Source organism: Bos indicus, chromosome 12 (genome assembly GCF_029378745.1).
Source record: "Bos indicus isolate NIAB-ARS_2022 breed Sahiwal x Tharparkar chromosome 12, NIAB-ARS_B.indTharparkar_mat_pri_1.0, whole genome shotgun sequence".
In the NCBI taxonomy this organism is placed as follows: domain Eukaryota; kingdom Metazoa; phylum Chordata; class Mammalia; order Artiodactyla; family Bovidae; genus Bos; species Bos indicus.
Genome location: NC_091771.1, coordinates 84,272,769 through 84,291,554, shown reverse-complemented (window position 1 = coordinate 84,291,554; position 18,786 = coordinate 84,272,769).

Here is an 18,786-nt window from a genome sequence, read left to right as displayed (position 1 = left end):
TAGTTTTAAAAGGTAGAACTGTCACTAATTATCATGAAACCCACATGTGCTTTATTGACTGTGATTTGATAGATACAGTAAGTTCTTTGCATCTGACTTCAAGTTGGGGGCTTTCAAAGACGCGAACATGCCTGCCAGTCCCTGAACATCTGCTACTGTCCTAGCGTACTTTTGGAGGTTCTGCCCAGTAGTCATGTACAAATGGGAGAGCTGGATGGTAAAGAAGGCTGAGTGCTGAAGAACTGACACTTCTGAACTCTGGTGTTGGAGAAGACTCTTGCAAGTCCCTTGGACTGCAAGGAAATCAAACCAGTCAATTTCTAAAGGAAATCAACCCTCAATATTCATTGGAAGGATTAACGCTGAAGCTGAAGCTGCAATAACTTTGGCCACCTGATGCAAAGAGCTGACTCACTGGTAAAGACCCTGATGCTGGGGAAGACTGAGGGCAGGAGGAGAAGGGGACCACAGAGGAGGTTAGATGACATCACCGACTCAATGGACATGAATTGGTGCAAACTCTAGGAGATAGTGAAGGACAGGGAGGTCTGGCGTCTGCAGTCCTTAGGGTTGCAGAGTTGGACACAATTCAGTGACTGAACAGCAACATCTGTAAGATTAAAAAATGTCTTTATTTCCTGTGTTAGATTTTATGTACATATTATTTATATGAAGAGTATTATAAACCTAGTACCTATAAACCTATATAGCTGATTGAGTTAGTTGGGTATCAAGGCTAAATTTGTCAGGCTTACTAGCAGTTTGGGCTTATGGATACATTCTGGGCAGTAAACTGATTCGTATGTGGGGAACTTGCTGTCATTGGTTCTTAACTTTCCTATGTTGATCCAGCACGTTTTCAGATCTCACCACTTAGCATGAATCTTAAGGCTTTTTTATGACATTTTTTCTCATTAATGTAGAAGGAGTAGGATTTGTTGTTGTCCTTACACTCAGTAAATATTTAGTATTTATTTGATGATGAAATCATGTTTACTTTCCTGTTAGTATCTTCAGAGGTACTAAGCTAAGAGTTCCTCTGTGTGTGTGTGTGTGTGTGTGTGTGTGTGTGTTTCCCCAGGATGTCTGAATTGACAGAGTAATTTCTGTTTTTTTTTTTTTTGTCCTCTACATGGCTGACATAGAGTTCCACTCATTGATGGCACTGGACCATAAGAAATGTAGAAAATGGTTTACTTTTAGAAAAATTGGTTAAAAACGCGTAAGAAACTTGGATAACTAAAACAACACTAATTTTACATTACAGTTTTCTACATTGTAAAATTAGAGAGTTTTAAATTATATAAAATTATAATTTTTCTTAATATTTTTATTTCTGTACCATTAGGATATTTTCTCACTTGTTAGACTCTTGAATTCTATATTATTTCCCACTCATGAACTGCCTTTTAAAAATATCCATTTCCTTGTCAGGGAAACTGAGCCTTATTTATGGAATGTGGATGTTCCAGCATCACAGAAGCATGGTGCAGTGATAATAATAATCAGATTTGTGATAGGATTAAAATGTGAGACCTGAACTACTTCCCTCCTTGGTGCTCAAGATGGTAAAGAAGCCACCTACCATTCAGGAGACCCGAGCTCAATCCCTGAGTCAGGAAGACCCCCTGGAGAAGGGAATGGCAACCCACTCTAGTATTCTTTCCTGGAGAACCCCATGGACAGAGGAGCCTGGCAGACTACTGCCCGTGGGGTCACAAAGAGTGGGACCCGATTGAGTGACTAACAGTTCCCCTTCCACTGAACAACTAAAGAGCCAGGTCCCTTCGTTTGTCCAGCCTAATTCTTAAAGTTGTTATCAAAGTGTATTAGGTTTAGAAGGGATGTCAATGGGAAGCCACGTCAAGCTAGCGTTGAAACTGGGAGGCTCCTTCATTCTTAGGAAACATATACTCAGATATTTAGGGCATCATGTCCACCATGTATTCTCAAATTGTCCAGGAAAATAGAGAGAGGGAAAAAAAATGAAGAAATTGATAAAGTGAATGTGATAAACATTAACCCTCTGGAATCTGGGTGATAGGTATGCAGGAGCTCTTTCTTTGCATTATTCTTGCATCTCTTCTGTAAGCCTGAATTTACTTCAGCATAAAAAGTTACCAAATAATTTCACAATTTGTATGGAAACACAAAAAACCTCGAATAGCCAAAGCTATCTTGAGAAAGAAGAATGGAACTGGAAGAATCAACCTGCCTGACTTCAGGCTCTACTACAAAGCCACAGTCATCAAGACAGTATGGTACTGGCACAAAGACAGAAATATAGATCAATGGAACAAAATAGAAAGCCCAGAGATAAATCCACACACATATGGACACCTTATCTTTGACAAAGGAGGCAAGAATATACAATGGAGAAGAGACAATCTCTTTAACAAGTGGTGCTGGGAAAATTGGTCAACCACTTGTAAAAGAATGAAACTAGAGCACTTTCTAACATCATACACAAAAATAAACTCAAAATGGATTAAAGATCTAAATGTAAGACCAGAAAATATAAAACTCCTAGAGGAGAACATAGGCAAAACACTCTCCGACATACATCACAGCAGGATCCTCTATGACCCACCTCCCAGAATATTGGAAATAAAAGCAAAAATAAACAAATGGGACCTAATTAAACTTAAAAGCTTCTGCACATCAAAGGAAACTATTAGCAAGGTGAAAAGGCAGCCTTCAGAATGAGAGAAAATAATAGCAAATGAAACAACAGACAAACCACTAATCTCAAAAATATACAAGCAACTCCTACAGCTCAACTCCAGAAAAATAAATGACCCAATCAAAAAATGGGCCAAAGAACTAAATAGACATTTCTCCAAAGAAGACATACAGATGGCTAACAAACACATGAAAAGATGCTCAACATCACTCATTATCAGAGAAATGCAAATCAAAACCACAATGAGGTACCATTTCACTCCAGTCAGAATGGCTGCGATCCAAAAGTCTACAAGCAATAAATGCTGGAGAGGGTGTGGAGAAAAGGGAATCTTCTTACACTGTTGGTGGGAATGCAAACTAGTACAGCCACTATGGAGAACAGTGTGGAGATTCCTTTAAAAACTGGAAATAGAACTGCCATATGACCCAGCAATCCCACTGCTGGGTATACACACCGAGGAAACCAGAAGGGAAAGAGACACATGTACCCCAATGTTCATCGCAGCACTGTTTATAATAGCCAGGACATGGAAGCAACCTAGATGCCCATCAGCAGATGAATGGATAAGAAAGCTGTGGTACATATACACAATGGAGTATTACTCAGCCATTAAAAAGATTTGAATCAGTTCTAATGAGGTGGATGAAACTGGAGCCTATTATACAGAGTGAAGTAAGCCAGAAAGAAAAACACCAATACAGTATACTAACACATATATATGGAATTTAGAAAGATGGTAACAATAACCCTGTATACAAGATAGCAAAAGAGACACTGATGTATAGAACAGTCTTTTGGACTCTGTGGGAGAGGGAGAGGGTGGGAAGATTTGGGAGAATGGCATTGAAACATGTATAGTATCATGTATGAAACGAGTCACCAGTCCAGGTTTGATGCACGATACTGGATGCTTGGGGCTGGTGGACTGGGACGACCCAGAGGGATGGTATGGGGAGGGAGGAGGGAGGAGGGTTCAGTATGGGGAACACATGTATACCTGTGGCAGATTCATTTTGATATACGGCAAAACCAATACAATATTGTAAAGTTAAATAAAATTAAAAAAAAAATAAATTAATTAATTAAAAAAAGCTGGGACACTCTTCATCAGTATTGTTGAATGAGCTGAAAGAGAAAGCCCTTGCAACAATTTTGCTAGGGAAAAAAAAAATTACAAATTAGAAAAAAAAAAAAAAAGCACTTTGAATGACATTTGTCTGGAACAATGTTAAATGTGAAAAAAGGATGTGACCCATGATAGGAAAAGAAAGCCATGTAAATTGAAAGTTCAAAAACTTCAAAGAGAAAATTTACCAGAGCAAAAGATAGCCAGAAAAATGCCAGGTAAAGAAAATGTATTCATCCAGAACACCATCACAAAATAAATAAAACCAAAGAGAATGGGTGATGCTGTAAATGGCAGGAGAAAAACTAAGCCCAGACAATTTCTATTAATTGCTTGGAAAATTTGAGAATAATCCTTCAGTAAATAATTCTACTTTAAAACACTCAATGACTTACACAGAAAAGGATATAGGGCATGAAATTTCTATTATCAATTTAATATTGCTCTAATTATTTAAATAAAATTGCCAGGAAGAATTTATTCAGTTAATTATAGAGAGTATAGCTATATATTAGGCACTTGACTTCTAGCTATGGGGTCCCTGGGTGTGGAAATCATACAGTCTGCCACCAGGAACTAACCTCCATAAAAATAATTTTGGCAAACACTTGCTACAATAAAGAGAATTTAGGCAAATAGTTGAATATAAAATAAGGATTTCCAACATGACATTGCTGGCACTTTTCATTGTGCGTGTGTTTGCGTAGACTAACGTAGGGGAACGATGGAAGAGTCAGAATGTAAAGTATCATCAGAGCTTGGAAACTGTAGAATATGCACCTGAGTAGGATTTTCCTACCCACACCTGTCAAAGTGTTTCTCCAGAGTTCTCGGTAAGATAGCCTGAGGCTGTGGTCGTACCATGCAGTGCTCACGCGGAAGTATGCAGCTGCTGTCTCAGTAATCACAGGAGTTCGTATTTACAGGGTCTGTGCAGCTGATACCACATGAGGGCTTTATGAGCGTTCTTCAGTTAGTAATTTTGGAGCCCCAAAAATAAAGTCTCTCACTGTTTCCATTGTTCCCCACCTGTTTGCCATGAAGTGATAGGACCAGATGCCATGATCTTAGTTTTCCGAATGCTGAGTTTTAAGCCAACTTTTTCACTCTCCTCTTTCACTTTCATCAAGAGGCTCTTTAGTTCTTTGCTTTTGGCCATAAAGGTGGTGTCATCTGCATATCTGAGGTTATTGATATTTCTCCTGGCAATCTTGATTCCAGCTTGTGCTTCATCCAGCTCAGCATTTCGCATGATGTACTCTGCATAGAAGTTAAATAAGCAGGGTGACAATATACAGCCTTGACGTACTCCTTTCCTGAATCGGTGGACATGAGTTTGAGTAGGCTCCAGGAGTTGGTGATGGACAGGGGAGCCTGGCGTGCTGCAGTTCATGGGGTTGCAAAGAGTTGGACATGACTGAGCAACTGAACTGAACTCAGTTAGTAATATAATAATGCATTTAAAACTTTCATTCCATAGTGGGATAATTCACTCTTATTTAGTGTCTTTAACACTGTTGCTGGAGAAGGCAACGGCATCCCACTCCAGTGTTCTTGCCTGGAGAATCCCATGGACGGGGGAGCCTGGTGGGCTGCCGTCTGTGGGGTCGCACAGAGTCGGACACGACTGAAGCCACGGAGCAGCAGCAGCAACACTCTTGCTATTGTTCAGCCCCTCAGTCCTAGCCCACTCTTTGTGGCCCCATGGACTGCAGCACGCCAGGCTCCCGTGTCCTTCACTATCTCCTGGAGTTTGCTCAAACTCATGTCCATGATGTCTTTATACTTTTGTATAATCTTGTTTTAAAAAACCTTTCAAGATGTAATTAGTAATACCTATTGTACTGAGTATCGTTACTATCTGAACCTCTCAGTAAAAAGGCTTACAATCAAAATGGGCCCAAACCTGTTAGTAATGTCGTTTTCTGTTGCTTTAAGAACATTTATTTTGGGGTGAGATGTGCTATATTTTACAGTTGTGTTTTGGGAAGTGACTGAGGGTGACAGGAATTAATTGATGACAAATCTCCAAATAGAATTTTTATGTTGGGGTTTAAGAACCCCTAATTTCTGAAACACAGCAGTAGTATGAATGGGGAAGGATCACTTTGTACTTTTTTGAAAATTTCCAGGAAATTTCATGATAGGGTTAGGTTTGTGGATTATTTCTAAATAGATTAATAACTTTCAATGGGAGTGACTTGAAGAAAGATATCTTAAGCCTGAGAATAATAAGTGTCTAAGAATTAACTCCTGGGTGTTCATTGGAAGGACTGATGTTGAAGCTGAAACTCCAATACTTTGGCCACCTCATGCGAAGAGCTGACTCATTGGAAAAGACCCTGATGCTGGGAAAGATTGAGGGCAGGAGGAGAAGGGGACGACAGAGGATGAGATGGTTGGATGGCATGACTGACTCAATGGACTTGGGTTTGGGTAAACTCTAGGAGTTGGTGATGGACAGGGAGGCCTGGTATGCTGCGGTTCATGGGGTAGCAAAGAGTCAGACACGACTGAGCAACTGAACTGAACTAAAGAATTAACACTTATTTAGGGTATGGCCTACCTGTTCTATTGGAATATAGCCTGGATGTGTTGGGATGGAGTTGTCACAGAGGGGAGAGTGAAGGCTAAGGTCAGAGAGTGGTTAAATGATGAATTGCAGAGTGCCTGACATAAAATCAAGAAATAGGAGTCTTGCAGGCAATGGCAAGCCTGTGAAAGATGCTGAGAATCGATGCAACAGAAGCAGAGCAGTGTTTTGGTACCAGCAGCCTGGGATGCACCAGGGTGGGAGGCAGGCATGGCTTAGCTGGTTGTTGGAGGTGTCCAAACCCTGTGTGCTAGTTCAGTGTATTGGCGCGGGGTGGGTGCGAGGGATGTCAAGAAGCTTGAATGCACAGATCTTAGCGATTCCATGAGGGGGTGTGGAAGCTAAAGGAAAGTCAGAGGTGACTCCAAGATTTTAATTCTGAATGAGTGACTGAGACCTGATGCCAAATAAACAAATAGGAGGGAAAGGTGACACCTGACATAGCCGCGTTCTCCTCACCTGACATAGCCGCGTTCTCCTCACCTGACAGCCGCGTTCTCCTCACCTGACGTAGCCGCGTTCTCCTCACCTGACATAGCCGCGTTCTCCTCACCTGACAGCCGCGTTCTCCTCACCTGACATAGCCGCGTTCTCCTCACCTGACATAGCCGCGTTCTCCTCACCTGACATAGCCGCGTTCTCCTGTGAAGAGGGAAAAACATTTGGTCACGTATCAAGCACTCAACATGTAAAGAAACTTCCTTGGGTTTTCTGGAATCCCATACTCCTGTCTTATTGGTTTTACCACTTGGGCTGATTACATGAACCTGTATAGAACTTGGCTGGATTAGACAGGTGACAGGTTCTGTTTTTCAGTGGCTGATTCAAAACTTTATAGGTGGTTCTCAGACTGAAAGGACTTGACATCCAACTTTTAATAAAGACACACCCTAGCACAGCTTTTCAGCTCATCTAAATATTTTGTGAAATCTCACACTCATTATATCACATTTACATTCTTGTTATTTCATATAGCTCAACTCTAGTTTTGAATATCCGGAGAAGGCAATGGCACCCCACTCCAGTACTCTTGCCTGGAAACTCCCATGGACAGAGGAGCCTGGTGGGCTGCAGTCCACGCGGTCGCTAAGAGTTGGACACGACTGAGCAACATCACTTTCACTTTTCACTTTCATGCATTGGAGAAGGAAATGGCAACCCACTCCAGTGTTCTTGCCTGGAGAATCCCAGGGATGGGGGAGCCTGGTGGGCTGCCATCTATTGGGTCGCACAGAGTCAGACACTACTGAAGTGACTTTGCAGCAGCAGCAGCAGCAGTTTTGAATATCATGGTTTAAATACGCATAAAATATAATTAAAGAAACTGTGTCGCTCTGAGGAATACAATGACCAGTGTCCTCCAACTCAAGATTATATATAAACAGTTTCTACCCATTTAATTCTTCTTAGGATTTTGAAGTTAAGTTCATATTTTAAAAGTGAAGTAAAATAGAACTGCTACTTGATCTAGGCTAGTTACTAGAGACCTGTAGTGAACACACTGATAAACTGTAAATCACACCTGTGAAATATATTTAGCTAATATTATAAATTCTAACACTCAACATTCAAAAAACTAAGATCATGGCATCCAGTCCCATCACTTCATGGCAAATAGATGGGGATGCAATGGAAACAGTGACAGACTTTATTTTCTTGGACTCCAAAATCACTGCAGATGGTGATTGCAGTCATGAAACTAAAAGACAGTTGCTTCTTGGAAGAAAAGCTATGACCAACCTAGATAGCATATTCAAAAGCAGAGACATTACTTTGCCAACAAAGGTCCATCTAGTCTAGTCAGAGCTATGGTTTTTCCAGTAGTCATGTATGGATGTGAGAGTTGGACCATAAGAAAAGCTGAGCGCTGAAGAATTGATGCTTTTGAACTGTGGTGTTGGAGAAGACTCTTAAGAGTCCTTTGGGCTGCAAGGAGATGAAACCAGTCAATCCTAAAGGAAATCAATCCTGAATATTCATTGGAAGGACTGATGCTGAAGCTGAAGCTCCAAAACTTCAACACTTCTCCACCTGATGCGAAGAACTGACTCACTGGAAAAGCCCCTGATGCTAGGAAAGATGGAAGGCAGGAGGAGAAGGGGATGACAGAGGATGAGATGGTTGGATGGCATCACTGACTCAATGGACATGAGACTGAGGAAGCTCCAGGAGTTGGTAAAGTACAGGGAAGCCTGGTGTGCTGCAGTTCATGGGATCGCAGAGTCAGACACAACTGAGTGAGTGAACAGAACTGAAATGATATTCCAAATGCTTTGAGAATCTCTCTTTTTCTCTCCTCACTCGATCAGGCAGCTCTGGAAGCTTCATAGATTGCCTTCTTTACCTGCACTTATATTTAAAAATGATTCCTTGTAACAGTTAACTTTTACATATTGCATTTTCATTACAGGGCTAAAGTTGTCAGAAGTTTGGTTAATTTTTATAGTTTTTATTCTCATTTTAATATTTATCATTATAAATTGGTTTTCCATAAACTTGTACCTTGAGATTACTTAATATATTGTTCTAAACTATGAGAGTCTGAAATCTAATAGACCATCAACCTGATTCTGAAAGAGTAAACATGATACACACACATGTGTATGGAGAACTAGCCCATGTGTGTATGGAGACCTGGGCTTCCATGGTGGCTCAGATGGTGAAGAATCCTCCTGCAACGCAGGAGACCCTGGTTTGATCCCTGGGTTGGGAAGATGCCTTGGAGAAGGAAATGGCAACCCATTCCAGTATTCTTGCCTAGGAAATTCCATGGACAGAGGAACTATAGTCCATAGGATGGGTTGCAAAATTCAGACATGACTTAATGACTAAACCACCACCATCATGGAGAACTGAAGAACCAAAAATGAACATTTTAACCTTCTTACTCTATCTAGCTTCTTATAGGACATAGATTTAAGCTTTCCTCTTTGGACATTTGTATTAATTTAGGAGACACTAACTCCTTTAACAAATCAAAAACCAAACTCTCAGTGAATTAACATAATACCATTTATTTTTTACTCATGTCAAATAGTCAGGTGTCCTTCAGGAGCTTAGAATTCTGTGATATCTCTGTCATTTGATATTGGCTTGGTAAGAATTATACTACATTACTTGGTATATATGGGAAAGTTGAAGCGATATGAGATGTCCTGGAATATGTGTTCCTTAGTTTACACAGATTGTCTTCCTATCCAAGTGGCCTCTAACAATAGACTCATATTGCCCATTCACGGGATATGTTGACTCCTGATCCATTACAGCTTTGGTCCTAGTGTTTCCTTTACTTTGGGCTCTGGGCTAAAGTGACTCCCCAATGTGGGTTGCTAGAGTTCTGGAAAAATACTGAAGAAACAGAGTCATCATATCATGACTCTCAAAGGGGTGTACATCTCTCTGTTCACATTTTCTTGGCCAAAGTAAGTCACATAATCAAGCCTGATGCCATCAGGGTACAAAGGTTTGATCTTCTATAGGACAAGGACACAAATCCTTTGGCTCCATCATGTAACCGGCTGCAAAAGATAAAACCAAATAAGGCATTTATTAAACCTGTGTGCCTTAAACACACAAAAACAAATATTATCTTCATATCTCAATGGTTTGTTATTGGAAATGTTAATGTATAAAAACAATAAAATGAGTTTGTAATATTCCCGTGCAATTTTACTCTTTTCATCTATAATGGAAATCCCTCTAGTCTTATAATGGTCCACTTTCATCTGAGGGTAATTCGTGAATATTGACAATGGAGTCTCAGTTTTACAATTTTCAGTTTTGAAGTCATGCAGGAAAAATATAAGAAGGTAAAATATGACTTTTATTTAAAATCAAAGAACTTTGGGGACAAATCCAAGCACATTTCTGTTGACTTGGATGTTTCAGGAACACAAAACAGTATTAAAATTGAAATAGAGGGACATGTGTATTTGTTTTTCATTAAAGAAGCATCTGTCAGTTGTGCCCAGACTATACTCTCAGAGCTGGTGACCTGAGAATCTGGAGTCATGCTGCTCAACCCTTCCTTCACAGAGAAAACAGGAATTTCTCATCTTCCCATATACCCTCCTGCAAATCAGCCCTTCTCCATACTATCAGTATTGAGATCTGTAACAGCTCACTTACCCTTGTCTTCCAAGGGTCATTGTTGGGCTTCCCTGGTGGCTCCTGGCCACAATGCAGGAGACCCAGGTTGATCCCTGGCTTGGGAAGATCTGCTGAAGAAGGGAATGGCCACCCACTCCATTCAGTACTCTCGCCTGGAGAATTCCATGGACAGACATACCTGGCAGGCTACACAGCCTGTGGGATGCCACAGAGTCGGATACGACTGAGTGACTAACCATCCAAGGCTCATTGATAGTGGCTGGACTGTTTCTCTTATTTCTACCTTTTCCACAGGAAAGCCTGGCATCTTTGGTTCATAGGGTCGCAAAGAGTCAGACACGACTGAGCGACTGGACTGAACTGAACTGAACTGAATCCAACGACACTCTCACCTTCAGAACCAGAATTTCCTTTGAAGCTCTAATGAGTAAGCATTTTTGGCTCTGGGTCCCCTGTGGTTTCCACCACCCTGCTCAGCAGTGCTGCCCTAGGACTGATGCATAAACACATAAATGTGTGGGCTTTCCAATAAGACTGGATTCACATAAACAGGTGGCCTGGGGGCCCACTCTGTTGACCCCTTCTCTACTCTCTTCTAGTTTCTTTTTTTTTCAACTTCTTTTTTTGGGGGGTGGGGGGGGCGACCTTAGAAAAAGATTGTAATGTTCATGGTTTCCAGGATCTCTCCTCCTGTTTTATGCTTCAGAATTCTGCGATCCAGTTCCACGTCCTGTCTCTTGAGCCTTTCCTGGTAAGAGTGACTTTCTAACTGACTCATGGCAGAGAGCAGCCCGCTTGGCGCTTGCCATTCTGGAATTCTCCTCTTCAGACTCTGTGAAAGGGCATACCCTCGGTTTTCCCCCACTTTGTGATGCATCCTCTTGTTATCTTTGTTGTTGAGAAACAGCTTTAACTGTAAGTCTTAAAAAAAAAACAGTGACTAAAACAAACAAGATTGTTTCTCCACTGATGTTGAAATCTGGAGTGGAAGAGCCAAGAGCTGGTGGAGCTCATTGACGACGTGGTCAGAGATCCAGGTACTTCCTACCTCTCTGCTCCATCCTCCTAAGTGCACTGACGTTTTAAAATTTTATTTTATATTGGGATATAGATGGTTTACAGTGTTGTGTTAGTTTCAGGTGTGTACTGATATTCGTATATCTCTTCTTTTTCAGGTTCTTTCCCACACAGCCTATTACAGTGTACTGAGTCGTGTTCCCTGTGCTGTAAGTAGGTTCTTGTCGATCATCTATTTTGCATGTAGTGGTGTGTATATGTTAATCCCAACTTCCTAATATATCCCTCATATATTCAATGGAATATTACTCATAAAAAAGAATGAAGTAATGCCATTTGCAGCAACAAGTGGATAGAGTTTATCATGTCAAAGACATACATCATATGATATCGCTTTTATGTGAAATCTAAAAATGATACAGTTAACTTATTTGAAAAATAGAAGCAGACTCATAGACTTAGAAAACAGACTCGTGTTGGGTTTTGCTCTTACGTTTTCTGCCTCGTGGCCACTCTGAGGGGTTTGTATGCTACAGATGGACCTCACGTCTAAATCCAAGATGGAAGGAAGAGACACAAACTGGACAAAGTCCCCTCTGCTTTCTTTTATCAAAATAGGAGAAGCTAAGTCACTTGCAGTAGCTTCTGCTTAGTTATCATCGGCCCAGATTATGACAGGCTTTGGTATTCTGAGGTGAGAGAGAAGCTGAAAAGATTATTTTTTCAGCCAGATGTATTGCCTTCTTTTTCAAAATTTGTTTTGAATGTACACTGATTAAAGGATCGACGGTGTCTACCACAGTGACCTCACAGGCTACTGCTCCTCCAGTAACTCTGTAAGTGTTGATGTTCCAGAACGGTGTCTTTTGACCTGTCATGATGTCCACCTACTTGCTAGTCCTGGGCGTACCATATACTACTGTAGGTTAAAGCGCAACAAACATGCTGTGTGTGTGCTATGTCACTTCAGTCGTGTCCGACTCTGTGCAACCCTGTGGACTGCAGCCCGCCAGGCTCCTCTGTTCATGGGATTCTCCAGGTAAGAATACTGGGGTGGGTTGCCATGCCCTCCTCCAGGGGATCTTCCTGATCCAGGGATTGAACCCGTGTCTCTTATGTTTCCTAGATTGGCAGTCAAGTTCTTTACCGCTAGCGCCACCTGGCGGAGAAGGCAATGGCACCCCACTCCAGTATTCTTACCTGGAAAATCCCATGGATGGAGGAGCCTGGTGGGCTGCAGTCCATGGGGTCGCTGAGGGTCGGACACGACTGAGCGACTTCACTTTCACTTTTCACTTTCATGCATTGGAGAAGGAAAGGGCAACCCACTCCAGTGTTCTTACCTGGAGAATCCCAGGGACGGGGGAGCCTGGTGGGCTGCTGTCTATGGGGTGGCACAGAGTCGAACACGACTGAAGTGACTTAGCAGCAGCAGCACCTCCCGGGAAGCCCAACATACACGCTGCTGATGGTCAAGTATGTCTGGCTAAGACTTTAGCATCCTGTGTCCATCTTCTATGGGGTTCCTCCAGGTTTTGTCACTTAGTTTTCAAACAGAAGAGACTATAAATGCAATGCCTCTCTTTAACTGCTACTCCTCATGTATCCCCATCTTTGTTGTTATATTATAAAATCAGACAACCAAGAAACTCAGCTTTTACCCCCTCTAACCCCTGCATGGCCAAGTCCCATTTAGTTTCTTCACTTCCCTTGAGGCTATTAACTTGTGTTCATACCCATGGTCATTCTCACAAACACTTTCTGGTTAAGCAATATCATTTCTCACTCTGTCCGCTGAGGAATAAGTTCTTCTCTGGTTGTCTTGCTTCCTGTGAATGGTGCCATCAGTAAAATCCTTCGAAGATAGCAAGTACAAATCATGCCCCAGCTTAAAGTGCTGCGATGCTTGCCACAATTAACAGCAGACAACCCAGACCACCTAGGGATGGTCATCTTCTCTGTTCCAAATTGCTGATGACTTCCGAATCCTTCCCAGATCCATCCTTAGACCTCTGTTTGGCCTGCTGGGCGTATTTACCCGATATCTACCAGACATTCGTACACTCATTCTTCTAGTTGTCTTCTGTCTTTGCGCCTTACTCACTGATGTCTTCTTGTACCTGAAAAGGATATTCACTTTAGGCTTGTAGATCTTTGTATATCATGCAGTCTTTGCCTGTAACCTCTGCTTTTCTGGATTATTTGGAGGATTCAAGACAGAAGCATCTGCCACGTCGGAATAAGAGCCCTAATGGCTGTGGCATGTTTTGCTCTCACGTGCTTTCCTTTTGCACCGGGGACCACATGTTTCTAACACATGCTGCACTTCGGGTCTGGATTCTAGAGCGGAAAGGCATGAGGAGCAAAACCACAGACAACCCAGAGCAAAAATGCACAATGAATGAGAGATAAATGATTATCATAAGCCTCTGAGATTTGAGGGCTATTTAACGGTGTACCCTAATGTAGGGAAAACTGGTAAAAACAGATAATAATATTTAAATTCAACTTCCATCTAGCCTCTTAGCTTTCTGTTGATGCATGCAGGAAATGTCAGCGTATTTCCACAGGAAGAAAAAAATATTGCTGCCTCCCCTTGGATGTGAGTAAATTATGAGGCTTGATTTCTTCCTGTATGATTCCTATTAACTTCAATAATGCAGAAGTCTCTTCAATTAAAATGAAATAAAAACTGAAAGCCTCACTAAATCCTACTCAGCACTCCATTTACCCTGTGACTGTTGCTTACCAACTGTTGATAATGAGTCTTACAAAAACAGCTTCCTTCTCTCTGTTTTCGTTTCATCAGCTCTGATGGACTCCCCAGCCTTCTTCTCTGTGTCTGCACCCTGGCTACACCCTTAAACAGTTTCTAATATGCTTGATGATATGCATGCCTCTACAGGCAACAGTTGATTTTAAGAAATTATTTTATTTTTAATTGGAGGATAACTACTTTACGATATTGTGATGGTTCCTGCCATATATCAACTTGAAGCAGCCATAAGTACACATATATACCCTCCCTCTTAAACCTCTCCCACTCCCCTCTGCATCCCACTCTTTAGGTTGTTACAGACCGCCGGCTTTGGGTTCCTCATGTCAAACAGCAAACTCCCCCTGGCTGTCTATTTTACGTATGGAAATGTGTATATATCAATGCTACTCTCTCAAATAATCCCACCTTCTCCCTCCCCCACTGTGTCCAAAAGTCTGTTCTCTGTGTTTTCATCTCCACTGCTGCCCTGTGGGTAATTTCATCAGTACCATCCTTCTAGGTCCCATATATATGCATTAATATATGATATTTGTCTTTCTCTTTCCGACTTACTTCACTCTGTATAATAGGCTCTAGGTTCATCTACCTCATTAAGACCCACTGAAATGCATTCCTTTTTAAAGCTGGGTAATAGTTCATTGTGGAGAAGGTGATGGCACCCCACTCCAGTACTCTTGCCTGGAAAATCCCATGGACGGAGGAGCCTGGTAGGCTGAAGTCCATGGGGTTGCAAAGAGTCTGTCACGACTGAGCGACTTCACTTTCAATAGTTCATTGGGTATATGTACCACAACTTCTTTACCCGTTCATCTAAAACTACAATGAGGTATCATCTTACACCAGTCATAACGGGCATCAACAAAAAGTCTACAAACAATAAATGCTGGAGAGGGTGTAGAAAAAAGGGAACCATTTTTCTCTGTTGATGGGAATGCAAATTGATACAGCCATTGTGCAGAACAGTATGGAGGTTCCTTTTAAAACAAGGAAGAAGACTACCATATGATCCAGCAATCCCACTACTGGGAATATACCCTGAGGAAGCCAGAATTGAAAAAGACCTACCAGGTTCCTCTGTCCATGCAATTTTCCAGGCAAGAGTACTGGAGTGGGTTGCCATTTTCTTCTCCAGGGGATCTTCTGGACTTGGGGAACAAACCCAGATTTCCCGCATTGCAGCCGGACGCTTTACCCTCTGAGCCACCAGGGAAGCACGTCGAAAAAGATACAGTGTTCATTGCAGCACTGTTTGCAACAGCTGTTTTTTCAGTGCTCCGTTTACTAGGGGACCCGTTGACACTTAACTTTTCTGACCATTCCAGCCTGCATAAAATTATTTCCATCTTTGACTTCAGTGACCACTATTTCAGCCCCAAGGAGCCCATGGATCACAAGTTACTTATAAAAATTAAGCTCTGCTTTTCTCTTGAGTTGTAGTTGTTTTATAAAATGTAAGCTCTGTTGAGCTAATAGTTACTTACTAAACAATTTTAATAGTATAGAATTTAAATTTTGTCATTACAAAAAAAAAAAAGCCTCAACCACAAACAAATTTACCATCACCTGTTTTGCTTCTTATCAGAAAAAGGCTGTAATTTGACTATGGAATAAGCTATTGACTGTATAGAAAATGTTATTATATTTTAAAGAGTTATGCAAACCATTACAACATAGACATACACTATAGGCGCAATTTTATTTTTTAAAAAATAATTTAAAAAAAATGAGACAAGGAGGTACAATAAAGCCAAACACTGACTATGAGTTTTCCTACAAAGAACCTTGTCAAAATGGTCTGGTTTGGAAATGCACATCCATTTAAATCGTGTTTTTTTTTCCCCCTAAGAATAATATGGAGTGTAGAAATGCTTTCCTAGGCAGGAAGCTTTTTTAAAATTCATTTTGCTGACCTCTAGGAAACGTAGCTTAGCAGCTACCTTGTATAGAAACCCCGAGCCACAGCACCCACGTGTTCAGCAGAGTCTGCCGTGGGCAGCAGTTCTGATACTGCTGTGTGCAACTGGCATTTACAGCATCCTGCCAGTTACACGCCTGTCACAATGCACGGTGCTTAGAGCAGGCCGGCAGTTCACACGAGGGTGATGGACAGCACGTGTCTGCATGTCGGTCCCTCTGTCTCCTGATGCAATTTAGGAAAGGACTGCTCCTTCAGGTCCACCTGGGATGCAGAGGGACAGGGCGGTGGTGGCCCCGTGACTTGCTTCCTTTCCTTTCTTATAGCTCCATCGCAATTCCTTTTTTATTTGTTTTGATGTCATGGTGACACTTGTCATCTCCAAAGGCAACCTTGCGTCACCTAGGCATACACTCATAGTAAGTACCTGACCAGATAAGGATCTTCTTTCTCCAGTTACATTCATCAACCTTTACATGAGATTAGTTACAGTTATTTAATGTATAAATACTAATCAACTATCAGTGGTCTGAATCACCATGTTGAGGGAACTTGCTATGTTTAATATCAGAATACTGCTGTTCTTTGTGTGTGAAAAGGCAGTGTTTTTTTAAAAAAATGTTTTGTATAGCAGAATTCATACAGAATTTGGTCAAAATGCTCATGACAAAAGCAATTAGACTATTTAAATTTGCGATTACATAAACCCATTTAAAAAAGTCAAGTATTCCACCATTAAAAAGTCTGTTAAGTTAATAAAATGGAAATCTGATACTTGTTTGTTAAGAATTATGCAGTGTGCTTCATTGTTAAAACACTGGATTATTCTCCCTGTAGTACCGTTTCTGTTAAAACCTGTATATGTCAATTATCCAGGACAGTTTTAAAGCAGTACATAAATGCATAAATTATTTTCAAACCCATGTTAAATTGCATGTCCTCAATTTACTTAAGGAGGTTGGGGAATAGAAATGATCTATTGTTATATTTTAATAAGAAACTTAAAGCAAGTAAGGATGTATTGGGCAAGCAAAGGCTAAATTTTATGAAACATTTGTTCATTTGTAAGAATTCATTAAATTCACCTGAATTTAAAATTTCTCCTCACAATTTACCATTTAAGGTAATATGGGGGTCTAGGCATTCTGACTGACTGTTCTTCAAAAAACCTTAGAAGCCATGGAAATATGTGTTTCATGATTGAATCAATACACAAGAAAGAAAGTAAAAATTCTTATTTGAAAACTAAAGAGAGAAAGAAGTCTAAAGAGAAGTAAAATTTGGAACCAGGTTTGACATTGGGGAAATTTGTCCAAAAAATTCTAAAATCAATTTTCTTAGCCTCTTGGAATTCAGGAAATAGGAGAGAACGTCCAGGGACCAAAAAAGTTGAGAGTCTGCTTGGACAGTTACCTTCCTTCAGCTGGAACCATTGAAAGTCTAAATCTTTAGTAAAATCATGAAATGAAACTCAAATCAGCCCTTTTGTCTTGGTGATGGAAAGAAAAACATACTGTGCTTAAACTTGATTCTGCGTGGGAGGTGAACACGTGTGCACAGGCAGATGTACACACACACACACACACACACACACATACACACACACACACATACACACACACATATACACACACATACACACATATACACACACATACACACACATACACACACATATACACACACACATACACACACACATACACACACATACACACACATGCCTCAATCTTTTGCTTAATCCTTGAGAAAAATATAAAACTGGGCCTCACATGTACATTCTTTGTATGACAAAAATAAAAAAATATATAACACAAAACCCCATTGTTTATTTTAAAGTTGACTTAATATGGCAAAAGCAATAATACAAGTCTTTTTGGAGGATTTCACCTTCCTGTTTCACCTTCTCTGTTGAACTCGGAGAATTCCTCCAGAGAAAGTTTGCACTCACAGTCAAATTTCACTAAAGAAACAAGAAAGAACCATGAGTGATAACCTGCAAGTACAAGAAGCACTGAAAATAAAGCCATTTAAAAAACCATATATTACCGCAATCACCCAGAGAATGAAAATAAATATATATATAAAGTATATTAGATATGTTCAAAAAAGACTAGTTTGAAAATATAATCATGGAAAAAGAAAATGTGAAGAACAAACAAGATTTTAAAAAGAACCAAGTGGAATTTCTAGCTGTAAGAAGCTAGAGTGTGACAGCAGATAAGGCACAGCTGGGAGCTTTAGTAAACTGATAGAGCTGAAGAAGTGTTCTAGACTTGAGCACAAATGAGGAAACGGGAAATATGGTGGAAAACATAGCCTACATAGAAGAAAGTATGTGAAGGATGAACCTAGCCCTCACTGAATTCCTAAAAGCAGAGCTAGAGAACTATCATGGAGATTATATCTGAGAACTGATGAATGACAATGATCAATATATTCGAGAGCACCTGTGAATCTTAAGCAGGAGAGTTAAAGAAAAGTGTCCACACCTTGACACATTAGAGTAAAATTGCAGAACCCCCAAAATAAAAGAAATAGCTTAAAAATAATCAGTGAG